Here is a 14021-nt window from a genome sequence, read left to right as displayed (position 1 = left end):
ACACTGCAGATAGTACCAAACCCTACATATACTATGTTTCTTTGATCTGATCATCAAGATATCTACTAAGTGACTAACAGGTAGGTAGCATATACAGTGTGAACTAAGGAGGGATTCACATCCCACACAGGCTGGGGAGTGAGAGATTTCATCATGCTACTCAGAATGGCACACAATTTAAAACTTATCAATTGTTTATTTATGGAATTTTCCTTTAATATTTCCAGATCATGGTTGGCCACAGGTAACTGAAATTGCGGAAAGTGAAGCCACAGATAAGGGGGCCTACTGTACTTCTTTGCCAGTGGTTGAGGGGATGGGAACCTGAGAATTCTTATTGATCCCCATCACTTGGATTTTACCTGTCATTAGATTTAGGTGCAGCAGAGCTATCAGTCTCTTGATGAATCTGAAATCCCTTTCAAAACTGAAATGTTCAAGTTGGGGTTCTTCAATTTTGTACAGTTGTCAACTTAGGGTTGCTTAGTTTTTAGCCTCTGGGATAAAACTGACTCAGCACCCAAAAATAAAACTGTAAAGATCATTCTTAATATAGATACCAGCTTCCAAAGACAAGTACATTATTTACAGCAATTTTGTAAACTTTCTACGTTCCTCTGAGGTTGTTCTACTTCTTTAGTTGCAGGTAATTGGACCTGACTAACTTAAGGGGGCAAATGGAAATTATTGGACAACGCAGCAAGACTCCTGTCTCTACAAAAAATAAAATAAGTAGCTGGGCATGGTGGCCTGTGCCTATAGTCTCAGCTCCTCAGGAGGCTGAGGTGGGAGGATCAATTGAACCCAGGAGTTCAGAGGCCTCAGTGACCTATGATCATACCACTGCACTTGAGCCTGGATGACAGCCAGACCCTGTCTCCAGAAAACATTAAAAAAAAAAAAAAAAAAAGAAAAGAAAAAGAAAAGGAATGGGGAAAGGAGCACACAATCAACAGGGAAGCTGGGTTATGCAGGTTGGGAAGGAGATACAAAGAGTATTTCCTGAGGTTCAAGCAGCAGGAACTACTAGCCAGTATCCCGCAGGCAAAGTGGCTGCAAGGAAGGTACTATGGCCATTTCCAGTCTTGGAATCAGCCTGCTCAGGTTTTTGTTTTGGTTTGGCTTGGTTTGGTTTTAGTTTTCAATGTAGCATCTCCCTCTGTCACGCATGCTGGAGTACACTCGCATGACCATGGCTCACTGCAGCCTCGACCTCCCAGGTTCAACAAATCCTCCCACCTTGGCCTCCCAAAGTGCTGGGATTACAGGTATGAGCCACTGCGCCCAGCCCAGCCTGCTCAGGTTTTAAATTCCAGGAAGGGAGGGTCTCAGTGCTCTGGCCTGAGTTATGGGCCCCAACCCCTTTAGCTAAAAAGGGGGAAAGGCAATCTGATTATTAGCCATCCCAGTCTGTACTCAATGAAAGAAAGGTAAATCCCAAGAGAAATCAAATTGCTGTGACCAAAAGAAATCGGAATGGATACCATAAGTCACCAAAGCCACAAAGATCCATTGCACTGTCTTACTAACAAATACACAGTTGTTTTCTTTAAACATCATAAGAAGTATACACTAGAACTCTTAGAACCCTGAAGACAAATGCACTTTAATTAGGATATAATTACAAGTGAATCCTTGTCCTTAGTAAACATATGCGAGAATCTCAAAGAACAGTGAAATCTGATAACTATATACATAGGCCAGAGCCAAGAGGCACAAGCTTGGTGAGAATTATCAAAAAAAAGAGACCAGGTACAGTGCCTCATGCCTATAATCCCAGCACTTTGGGAGGCAGAGGCAGGAGTTCAAGACCACCCTGGGCAACACAGCAACACCTCATCTCTACAAAAAATAAAAATAAGAAAAATTAGCAGGGCATGGTAGCACATGTCTGCAGTCTCAGCTACTCAGAAGCTGAAGTGGGAGAATCAATTGAGCCCAGGAGTTTGAGTCTGCAGTGAGTTATGATTGCACCACTGCACTCCAGCCTGGGTGACAGAGATTTGGTCTCTCTAAAAAAAAAACATGAATTATGCAAACAGTAGCCATAAAGGAGCTGGAATACCTATACTGATATCAGACAAAACAGACTTTAAGAAATATTACAAGAGACACAGAGAGACTTTTTACAGCCAAAGGGTCAATGCATCAGGCAGATATATGCAATTATAAACTTATATGAGCCTAACAACAGTGCCCAAATACATGAAGCAAAAACCAATAGAACTGGAAGAAGAAACAGACAATTCAGCAATGAGAGTTGGATATTTCAATAACTAATAAAACAAGAAAGAAAATCAGTAAGAATAAGAAGGCCATCAAACAAGTCTCAAAAAATGTAAAGAGATTAAAAATGTACAAAGTATGTTCTCAGCCAGGTGTGGTGACTCGTATCTGTAATCCTACCACTTTGGGAAGCTGAGGCAGGAGGATCACTTGAGCCCAGAAGTTCAAGACCAGCCTGGGCAACATGGCAAAACCCTGTCTCTACAAAAAAATTAGCTGGGTGTGGTGGCATGCACCTGTAGTTCCAGCTACTCAGGAGGCTGAGGTGGAAGAATCACCTGAGCCCAGGAGGTTGAGGCTGCAGTAGGCTGTAATAGGGCCACTGCATTATACCAGCCTAGGTGACAGACTGAGACCCTGTATCAAAAAAAGAAAAAAAAGACGGGTGTTCCAAGATGGTTGAATAGGAACAGCTCCAGTCTGCAGCTTCCAGCATGATTGAAGCAGAAGACAGGTGATTTCTGCATTTCCAGCTGAGGTACCTAGTTCATCTGATTGGGACTGGTTGGACAGTGGGTGCAGTGCATAGAGGGTGAGCTGAAGCAGGATGGGGTGTTGCCTCACCCGGGAAGCACAAAGGGTCAGAGGATTTCCCTTTCCTAGACAAGGGAAGCCATGACAGACTACCCAAAAAAACAGGGCACTCCCACCCAAATACTGTGCTTTTCCCAAGGTCTTAGCAACTGGCAGACAAGGTGATTCTCTCCCGTGCCTGGCTCAGCGGGTCCCACACCCATGGAGCCTTGCTCACTGCTAGCACAGCAGTCTGAGATCGATCTGCAAGACAGCAACCTGGCTGGGGGAAGGGCGTCCACCATTGCTGAGGCTCAAGTAGGTAAACAAAGTGGCTGGGAAGCTCAAACTGGGCAGAACCCACCTCAGCTCAGCAAGTCCTACTGCCTCTATAGACTCCACCTCTGTTGGCAGGGCATAGCGGTACAGAAGGCAGCAGACAACTTCTGCAGACTTAAATGCCCCTGTCTGACAGCTCTGAAGAGAGCAGTGGTTCTCCCAGCATGGCATTTGAGTTCTGAGAACAGACAGACTGCCTCCTCAAGTGGGTCCCTGACCCCCATGTAGCCTAACTGGGAGACACCTCCCAGTAGGGGCTGACAGACACCACATATAGGCGGCTGCCCCTGTAGGACGAAGTTTCCAGAGGAAGGATCAGGTGGCAATATTTGCTGTTCTGCAATATTTGCTGTTCTGCAGCCTCTGCAGGTGATACCCAGGCAAACAGGGTCTGGAGTGGAACTCCAGCAAATTCCAACAGACCTGCAGCTGAGGGACTTGACTGTTAGAAGGAAAACTAACAAACAGAAAGGAATAGCATCAACATCAACAAAAAGGTCATCTACACCAAAACCCCATCTGTAGGTCACCAACATCAAAGACCAAAGGTAGATAAAACCACAAAGATGGGGAGAAACCAGAGCAGAAAAGTTGAAAATTCTAAAACTCAGAGCACCTCTTCTCCTCCAAAGGATTGCAGCTCCTCGCCAGCAATGGAACAAAGCTGGACGGAGAATGACTTTGACGAGTTGACAGCGTAGGCTTCAGAAAGTCGGTAATAACAAAGTTCTCTGAGCTAAAGGAAGATGTTCCAACTCATCACAAGGAAGCTAAAAATCTTGAAAAAAGATCAGACGAATGGCTAACTGGAATAAACCGTGTAGAGAAGACCTTAAGTGACCTGATGGAGCTGAAAACTATGGCACGAGAACTTTGTGACGCATGCACAAGCTTCAACAGCTGATTCAACCAAGCAGAAGAAGGGGTATCAGTGATTTAAGATAAAATTAATGAAATAAAGGGAGAAAACAAGGTTAGAGAAAAAAGTAAAAAGAAATTAATAAAGCCTCCACGAAATATGGGACTATGTGAAAAGACCAAACCTACATTTGATTGTTGTATCTGAAAGTGATGGGGAGAATGGAATCAAGTTGGAAAACACTCTGCAGGATATTATCCAGGAGAACTTCCCCCAGCCTAGCAAGGCAGGCCAACATTCAAATTCAGGAAATACAGAGACCACCACAAAGATACTCCTTAAGAAGAGCAACCCCAAGACACATAATTGTCAGATTCACCAAGGTTGAAATGAAGGAAAAAGTGTTAAGGGCAGTCAGAGAGAAAGGTCGAGTTACCCACAAAGGGAAGTCCACAGGACTAACAGTGGATCTCTCAGCAGAAATCCCACAAGCCACAAGAGAGTGGGGGCCAATAATCAACATTCTTCAAGAAAAGAATTTTCAACCCAGAATTTCATAGCCAGCCAAACTAAGCTTCACAAGTGAAGGAGAAATAACATCCTTTACAGACAAGCAAATGCTGAGAGATTTTGTCACCACCAGGCCTGCCTTACAAGAGCTCCTGAAGGAAGCACTAAACATGGAAAGAAACAACTAGTACCAGCCACTGCAAAAACATGCCAAAATGTAAAGACCATTGATGCTGTGAAGAAAATGCATCATTTAACAGGCAAAATAACCAGCGAACATCATGATGACAGGATCAAACCGACACATAATAAAATATTAACCTTAAATGTAAGTGGGCTAAATGCCCCAATTAAAAGACATAGACTGGCAAATTGGATAAAGGGTCAAGACCCATCAGTGTGCTGTATTCAGGAGACCCATCTCATGTGCAAAGATGCACATAGGCTCAAAATAAAGGGATGGAGGACGATCTACCAAGCAAATGGAAAGCAAAAAAAAAAAGCAGGGGTTACAATCCTAGTCTCTGATAAAACAGACTTTAAACCAATAAAGATCAAAACAGACAAAGAAGGCCATTACGTAACGGTAAAGGGATCAATTCAACAAGCAGAGCTAACTATCATAAATATACATGCACCCAATACAGGAGCACCCAGATTCATAAAGCAAGTCCTTAGAGACCTACAAAGAGACTTAGACTCCCACACAATAATAATGGGAGACTTTAACACCCCACTGTAAATATTAGACAGATCAACGAGACAGAAGGTTAACAAGGATATCCAGGACCTGAACTCAGTTCTGCAACAGGCAGACCTAATAGACATTGACAGAACTCTCCACCCCAAATCAACAGAATATACATTCTTCTCAGCACCACATTGCACTTATTCTAAAATTGACCACATAATTGGAAGTAAAGCACTTCTCAGAAAATGTAAAAGAACAGAAATCACAACAAACTGTCTCTCAGACAACAGTGCAATCAAATTAGAACCCAGGATTAAGAAACTCACTCAAAACTGCACAACTACATGGAAACTGAACAACTTCCTCATGAATGACTACTGGGTAAATAACAAACTGAAGGCAGAAATAAAGATGTTCTTTGAAACCAATGAGAACAAACATATAATGTACCAGAATCTCTGGGACACATTTAAAGCAGTGTCTAGACAGAAACTTATAGCACTAAATGCCCACAAGAGAAAGCAGAAAAGATCTAAAATTGACACCCTAACATCACAGTGAAAATAACCAGAGAAGCAAGAGCAAACAAATTCAAAAGCTAGCAGAAGGCAAAAAGTAACTAAGATCAGAGCAGAACTGAAAGACATAGAGACACAAAAAGCCCTTCAAAAAAATCAATGAATCCAGGAGCTGTTTTTTTTTTTTTTTTTAAATCAACAAAATTGATAGACTGCTAGCAAGACTAATAAAGAAGAAAAGAGAGAAGAATCAAATAGACGCAATAAAAGATGATAAAGGGGATATCACCACCTATCCCACAGAAATACAAACTACCATCAGAGAATACTATAAACACCTCTACACAAATAAAATAGAGAATCTAGAAGAAATGGATAAATTCCTGGACACATACACCCTCCCAAGACTAAACCAGGAAGAAGTTGAATCTCTGAATAGACCAATAATAGGCTCTGAAATTGAGGCAATAATTAATAGGCTACCAACCAAAACAAGTCCACAACCAGACTGATTCACAGCTGAATTCTACCAGAGGTACAAAAAGCAGCTGGTACCATTCCTTCTGAAACTGTTCCAATCAATAGAAAAAAAGGGAATCCTCCCTAACTCATTGTATGAGGCCAATGTCATCCTGATACCAAAGCCTGGCAGAGACACAACAAAAAAAGAGAATTTTAGGCCAATATCCCTGATGAACATCAGTGTGAAAATCCTCAATAAAATACTGGCAAACTGAATCCAGCAGCACATCAAAAAGCTTATCCACTACAATCAAGTTGGCTTCATCCCTAGGATGCAAGGCTGGTTCAACATACGCAAATCAATAAACTTAATCCATCACACAAACAGAACCAATGACAAAAACCCACCTGATTATCGCAATAGATGCAGAAAAGGCCTTTGACAAAATTCAACAGCCCATCATGCTAAAAACTTTCAATAAACTAGGTACTGATGGAATGTATCTCAAAATAAGAAGAGCTATTTATGACAAACCCACAGCCAATATCATACTGAATGGGCAAAAACTGGAAGCATTTCCTTTGAAAACTGGGACAAGACAAGGATGCCCTCTCTTACCACTCCTATTCAACATAGTGTTGGAAGTTCTGGCTAGGGCAATCAGGCAAAAGAAAGAAATAAAGGGTGTTCAGTTAGGAAATGAGGAAGTCAAATTGTCCCTGTTTGCAGATGACATGATTGTATATTTAGAAAACCCCATTGTCTCAGCCCAAAATCTCCTTAAGCTGATAAACAACTTCAGCAAAGTCTCAGGATACAAAATCAATGTGCAAAAATCACAAGCATTCCTATACACTATTAACAGACAAACAGAGAGCCAAATCATGAGTGAACTCCCATTCACAATTACAGAAAAGAGAATAAAATACCTAGGGATCCAACTTACAAGGGATGTGAAGGACCTCTTCAAGGAAGAACTACAAACCACTGCTCAATGAAATAAAAGAGGACACAAACAAATGGAAGAATATTCCATGCTCATGGACAGAAAGAATCAATATCATGAAAATGGCCATACTGCCCAAGGTAATTTACAGATTCAATGCCATCCCCATCAAGCTACCAATGGCTTTCTTCACAGAACTGGAAAAAACTACTTTAAAGTTCATATGGAACCAAAAAACAGCCTGCATTGCCAAGATAATCCTAAGCAAAAAGAACGAAGCTGGGGGCATCACGCTACCCGACTTCAAACTATACTACAAGGCTTCAGTAACCAAAACGGCATGGTACTGGTACCAAAACAGAGATATAGACCAATAGAACACAACAGAGGCCTCAGAAATAACACCACACATCTACAACCATCTGATCTTTGACAAACCTGACAAAAACAAGAAACAGGGAAAGGATTCCCTATTTAATAAATGGTGCTGGGAAAACTGGCTAGCCATACGTAGAAAGCTGAAACTGGATCCCTTCCTTACACCTTATACAAAAATTAATTCAAGATGGATTAAACACTTAAATGTTAGACCTAAAACCCTAAAAACCCTAGAAGAAAACCTAGGCAATACCATTCAGGACATAGGCATGGGCAAGGACTTCATGACTAAAACACCAAAAGCAATGGCAACAAAAGCCAAAATAGAAAAATGGGATCTAATTAAACTAAAGAGCTTCTGCACAGCGAAAGAAACTACCATCAGAGTGGAGAGGCAACCTACAAAATAGGAGAAAATTTTTGTAATCTACCCATCTGACAAAGGGCTAATATCCAGAATCTACAAAGAACTCAAACAAATTTACAAGAAAAAAACAACCCCATCAAAAAGTGGGCAAAGGAAATGAACAGACACTTCTCAAAAGAAGACATTTATGCAGCCAACAGACACATGAAAAAATGCTCATCATCACTGGTCATCAGAAAAATGCAAATCAAAACCACAATGAGATACCATCTCACACCAGTTAGAATGGCAATCATTAAAAAGTCAGGAAACAACAGATGCTGGTGAGGATGTGGAGAAATAGGAACACTTTTACACTGTTGGTGGGAGTGTAAATTAGTTCAACCATTGCGGAAGACAGTGTGGCGATTCCTCAAGGATCTAGGACTAGAATTACCATTTGACCCAGCAATCCCATTACTGGGTATATACCCAAAGAATTACAAATCATGCTACGATAAATCATGCACATATATGTTTATTGCAGCACTATTCACAAGAGCAAAGACTTGGAACCAACCCAAATGTCCATCAATGATAAACTGGATTAAGAAAATGTGGCACATATACACCATGGGGCACTATGCAGCCATAAAAAAGGATGAGTTCATGTCCTTTGCAGGGACATGGATGAGACTGGAAACCATCATTCTCAGCAAACTATCACAAGGGCAGAAAATCAAACACCGCATGTTCTCAATCATAGGTGGGAACTGAACAATGAGATCACTTGGACACAGGGAGGGGAACATCATACGCCGGCGTCTGTCAGTGGGTGGAGGGCTGTGGGAGGAATAGCATTAGGAGAAATACCTAATGTAAATGATGAGTTGATGGGTGCATCAAACCAACATGGCACATGTATACCTATGTATCAAACCTGCATATTGTGCACATGTACCCTAGAACTTAAAGTATAATTAAAAAAAAGAAAAGAAAAGAAAAGAAAAAAAAAAAGGATGTTCTCTGCGCCCAACCATAACCCCTAAAATTTCTATGGAACCACAAAAGACCCCAAATAGCCAAAGCAACCCTGAACAAAAAGAACAAAGCTAGGGCTGGGCGCAGTGGCTCACGCCTGTAATCCCAGCACTTTGGGAGGCCAAGATGGGTGGATCACCTGAGGTCAGGAGTTGGAGACCAGCCTAGTCAACATGATGAAACCCTGTCTCTACTAAAAATATGACAATTAGCCTGGCGTGATGACATGTGCCTATAATCTCAACTACTTGGGAAGCTGAGGCAGGAGAAACACTTGAACCTGGGAGGCTGAGGTTGCAGTGAGCCAATATCATGCCACTGCACTCTAGCCTGGGCAAAAGAGTGAGACTCTATCTCAATAAATAAATAAATAAATAAATAAATAAGAACAAAGCCAGAAGCATCCACTACCAGACCTTAAAATACACTACATAGTTGTAGTAACCAAAACAGCATTGTACTGGCATAAAAACAGACACATAGAACAATAGAACAGAAAAGAGAACCTAAAATTAATCCACGTATCTACAGCCATCTGATTTTGGACAAAGGTGCCAAGAACACTCATTGAGGAAAAGACAAATCTTCAACAAACGGTGCTTGGAAAACTGGACATCCATATGCAGAAGAATTAAACTAGGGCCCCCCCACCCCACCCTGGACAAAAACAAACTCCAAATGGGCAAAAGACCTAAATGTAAGGCCCGACATGATAAAACTAATAGAAGAAAACATAGGGGAAACACTTCACGACACTGGTCTAGGAGAAGATTTTATTAAGAAGACCTGGCCGGGCGCGGTGGCTCAAGCCTGTAATCCCAGCACTCTGGGAGGCCGAGACGGGCGGATCATGAGGTCAGGAGATCGAGACCATCCTGGCTAACATGGTGAAACCCCGTCTCTACTAAAAAGTACAAAAAACTAGCCGGGCGAGGTGGCGGGCGCCTGTAGTCCCAGCTACTCGGGAGGCTGAGGCAGGAGAATGGCGTAAACCCGGGAGGCAGAGCTTGCAGTGAGCTGAGATCCGGCCACTGCACTCCAGCCTGGGCGACAGAGCGAGACTCCGTCTCAAAAAAAAAAAAAAAAAAAAAAGACCTCAAAAGCACAGGCAACAAGAGCAAAAATAAACAAATGGATTATATCAAACAAAAACGCTTCTGCACAGTAAAGGAAACAATCAACAAAGTGAAAATACAACCTACAGGATGGGAGAAAATTACCTGCAAACTATTCATCCAATAAGATTAGTATCCAGAATACAGAAGGAACTCAAACATCTCAACAGCAAAAAATATGCAATTTTTTAAATGGGTAAATGATTTGAACAAATATTTATCAAAAGAAGACATACAAATGGCAAACAAATACATGGAAAAAGGCCCAATATCACTATCAGGGAAATGCAAATCAAAATCACAATGAAGTATCATCTCACTCCAGTTATAACGGCTATTGCCAAAACACAAAAAGTAACACATGCTGGCAAGTATGCAGAGAAAAGGGAGCTCTTATACACTGTTGGCGGGAATGTAAACTAGTACAGCCACTATGGAGAAAAGTATGGAGGTTCCTCAAAAAACTACAAATAGAACTACCATATGATCCAGCAATCCCACTACTGGGAATTTATCCAAAGGAAAGGAAATCAGTATATTGAAGAGACATCTGCACCCCCATGTTTATTGCAGCACTATTTGTAATAGCCAAGATATGGAGTCAAACCTAGGTGTCCAACAATGGATGAATGGATAAAGACAATGTGGTATATATATATATACAATGGAATACTATCAGCCATAAAAAAGAACAAAATTCTGTCTTTTGCAGCAACACAGATAGAACAGCAGGACATTATGTTATGTGAAATAAGCCAGGAACAGAAAGTTAAACACTGCATGTTCTTACTCATATGTGAAAGCTAAAAAAAGTTGATCTCAAAGAAGTAAAAATTAGAATAGAGAATACTAGAGGATGGGATGGGTAGGGGGAAGGGAAGGAGATACAGCAATTTGTTAAAGGACACAAAATTACCTTGATCTGGTCACTGCATATTAGATGTATTGAAACATCACTATGTACCCCAATAATATATATAATTATTGTCTGTTAATTTTAAAATTTTAAAATTAGTAACAAAAACAAAAACATCTGACAAAATTAATAAAACCAAAAGTTGGTTCCTTGAACAATCAGGCACAGTATTAAGATGGCAACTCTCCCCAAATGGATCTATACATTATTTGTTTTTATTATTATTGTTATTATTATTTTAGAGAAAGATAGGGTCTCACTATGTTGCTCAGGCTGGTCTCAAATTCCTGGGCTCAAGTGATTCTCCTACTTCTCTCTCCCAAAGTGCTGAGATTACAAGTGTGATCCACTGCACCCAGCCTTTTTAAAATCTATACATGCAAAGCAATGTCTATCAAAGTCACCTTTTTAATATAAACTGATAAGCTAATCCTAAAATTTAATTGAAAATGCAAAGGACATAGACTAGCCCAAAAATACCTTTTAAAAAGAACATAGTTGGATAACTTATATTACCTTATTTCAAAAATATACTCTAAAACTAGAAATCAAGACAATGTGGTATTGACATTAAGAAAATCATACAGATCAGTGGAATCCAGAAATAAACCCTTATATTTTTTGGTCAATTGATTTTCAACAAAAGGACAAATGGGAGAAGGATAGATTTTCCTAGGATAGCAAGATGAAAAAAAATTAACTTAGACCCTTACCTCACACCATATACAAAAATTAGTTCAAAATAGTTCACAGACCTAAGTGCATAAACTAAGAATCTTGAATTAAACATAGGGGAAAATCTTTGTGACCTTGAGATAACAAGCAAATAGTTGTAAAGACACAACACCAAAAGAATAAACCATTAAAGAAAAAAATTGATATTAGACTTCATTAAAACTAAAAATGCTCATACTTCAAAAGACACACTATTACAAAAATGAAAATATAAGTCACAGAATGGGAGAAAATATTTGTAAATCACATATCTGAAAAGGGAATTGTATCCAAACTACATAAAAACTTGCATAAGTTATCAATAATATGACAAATAACCCAATGTAAAAATGAGTTCTGATACCTGTTACATTATGGATGGACCTTGAAATCATTATGCTAAGTGAGAAAATTCAGACACAAAAGGATAAATTATTGTCTGATTCCACTTATATGAAGTAGCTAGAATAAGTAAATTCATAAGGACAGAAAATAGAATAGATGTCACCAGGGGCTGAGGGGAAAGTGGAGTGGGGGGTTACTTTTTAATGGGAACAACGTCTCAGTTTGGGATGATGGAAACCTTTTGGAAATAGACAGTAATAATGATTGCCCAACATTGTGAATGTACTTAATGTCATTAGATTGTACACTTAAAATGGTTAAAATGGTAGCTTTTTTCCCACAATGAAGAAAATCTAATTTTTAAAAAATGGGTAGAAGACTTAGACATTTCACCAACAAAGACATACAAATGATCAATAAGCATACAAAAAGGCGTTCAAGATCATTAGTTACTAGGAAAATACAAATTTAAACCATAATGAGATACCACTACACATCCATTAGAATGACTACAATAAAAAAAGATAATGCCAAGTATTGCTGAGGGCTAGAGAAACTGGAACCTTCATATATTGCTTATGGGATTGTAAAATGTTATAGCCACTTTGGAAAATTATTTGACTATGTTTTAAAAAGTTAAATATAAGCTCACTATAAGACCCAGAAATTCTACTCCTAGTAATTTACTCAAGAGAAATAAAGACATATTTTTACATCAAAGACCTGTCACAAGTGTTCATAGCAGCTTTACTCATAAAAGCTAAGAACTGGAAACAATCCAAATGTCCATCAGTTCCTGAATAGATAAATACAATGTGGTATATCCAGAAAATAGAATATTACTCAGACATAAAAAGGAATATGATACATGCTAGGATATGTCTGAACCGCAGAAAGATTATGCTAAATGAGAGAGGACAGGCTGTACAGTGGCTCACATCTGTAATCCCAGCACTTTGGGAGGCTGAGGCAGACAGATCACTTGAGCCCCGGAGTTCAAGCCCTGCCTGGGCAACATAGTGAGACTATGTCTCTAAAAAAAATACTACATTATGGATGGACCTTGTAATATTAAAAATACAAAAATTAGCTGAGCGTGATAGTGCACACCTGTAGTCCCAGCTACTTGGGAGGCCGACATAGGAGGATTGGTTGAGCCTGGGAGGTCAAGGCTTCAGTGAGCCACTATTGCACAACTGCATTCAAAACTAAAACAAACAAACAAACAAAACAAACAAATAAAAAAAAAGAAAGAAAGAAGCCAGAAGCGAAAGACCTCATATTGTAAGGTTTCCATTTACATGAACTGTCTGGAAAAGACCAATTTCTAGAGACAGAAAGTAGATGAGTGGTTGCCTGGGACTGGGGTAGAAGTAGGACTTGACTGCAAACAGGCTTATGCGAATTTTGGGAAGATGATGGTAGTGTCCTAAAATTGAATTGTGTTGAGGTTGCACAATTTTATAAATTTACTAAAAATCATTTAATTTTACACTTTTTGTGACATTTACGTTATAGCTCAATAAAGCCATTAAAATAAATAAATACAAATCTGACAATGGAAAAAAAAAGAAATGAGGTTTAATTTTAGGAAGCATAATTCAGATATAATCTCCATCATAGGAAACAAAAGTTTTCCTTAATCTAGCCATATATCTATTATTCATATATTCAATCATTACATGTGAAAGATATGAACATTGAGTAGTGAGGGAAACCCAAGCCCTAAATGATCTGAAGCTTCCTGAACTAAACTGTGTGGTCCCTGTGATTGTTCAATAAATAGCAGTAAATCTACCAATTCTAAAAATAGACAATATTGGCCTTTTATTGGTCTCACTCCAAAGAGAACTACAGCAATAAAAAGGGGAGTCTGAGGAGCAATTCGAATGCCTAAATTGTCTGAGTTATAAACTGTATTACATATAATCATTATGAACTAGAAACATTTAACCTGAAGCAACAAAGTCTGACCTTAGTAACTGACTTAATAGCTGTCTTCAAAGATGTGAAAGATTACAGAGAGAAACTATTTGACTAG

At 39.5% G+C, this 14021-nt stretch overlaps 1 protein-coding gene across 29 annotated transcripts in view; it reads right to left on the bottom strand.

The window, feature by feature from the left end:
• Positions 1–14021, bottom strand: part of FAM81A (family with sequence similarity 81 member A) — a 122416-nt gene that overhangs the window by 54223 nt on the left and 54172 nt on the right. The window lies entirely within an intron of this gene.

The sequence above is a fragment of the Macaca fascicularis genome, chromosome 7 (assembly GCF_037993035.2).
Source record: "Macaca fascicularis isolate 582-1 chromosome 7, T2T-MFA8v1.1".
NCBI lineage: Eukaryota > Metazoa > Chordata > Mammalia > Primates > Cercopithecidae > Macaca > Macaca fascicularis.
Note: the sequence above shows the minus strand (reverse complement) of the source record. Positions and strands in the feature narration are given on the sequence as shown.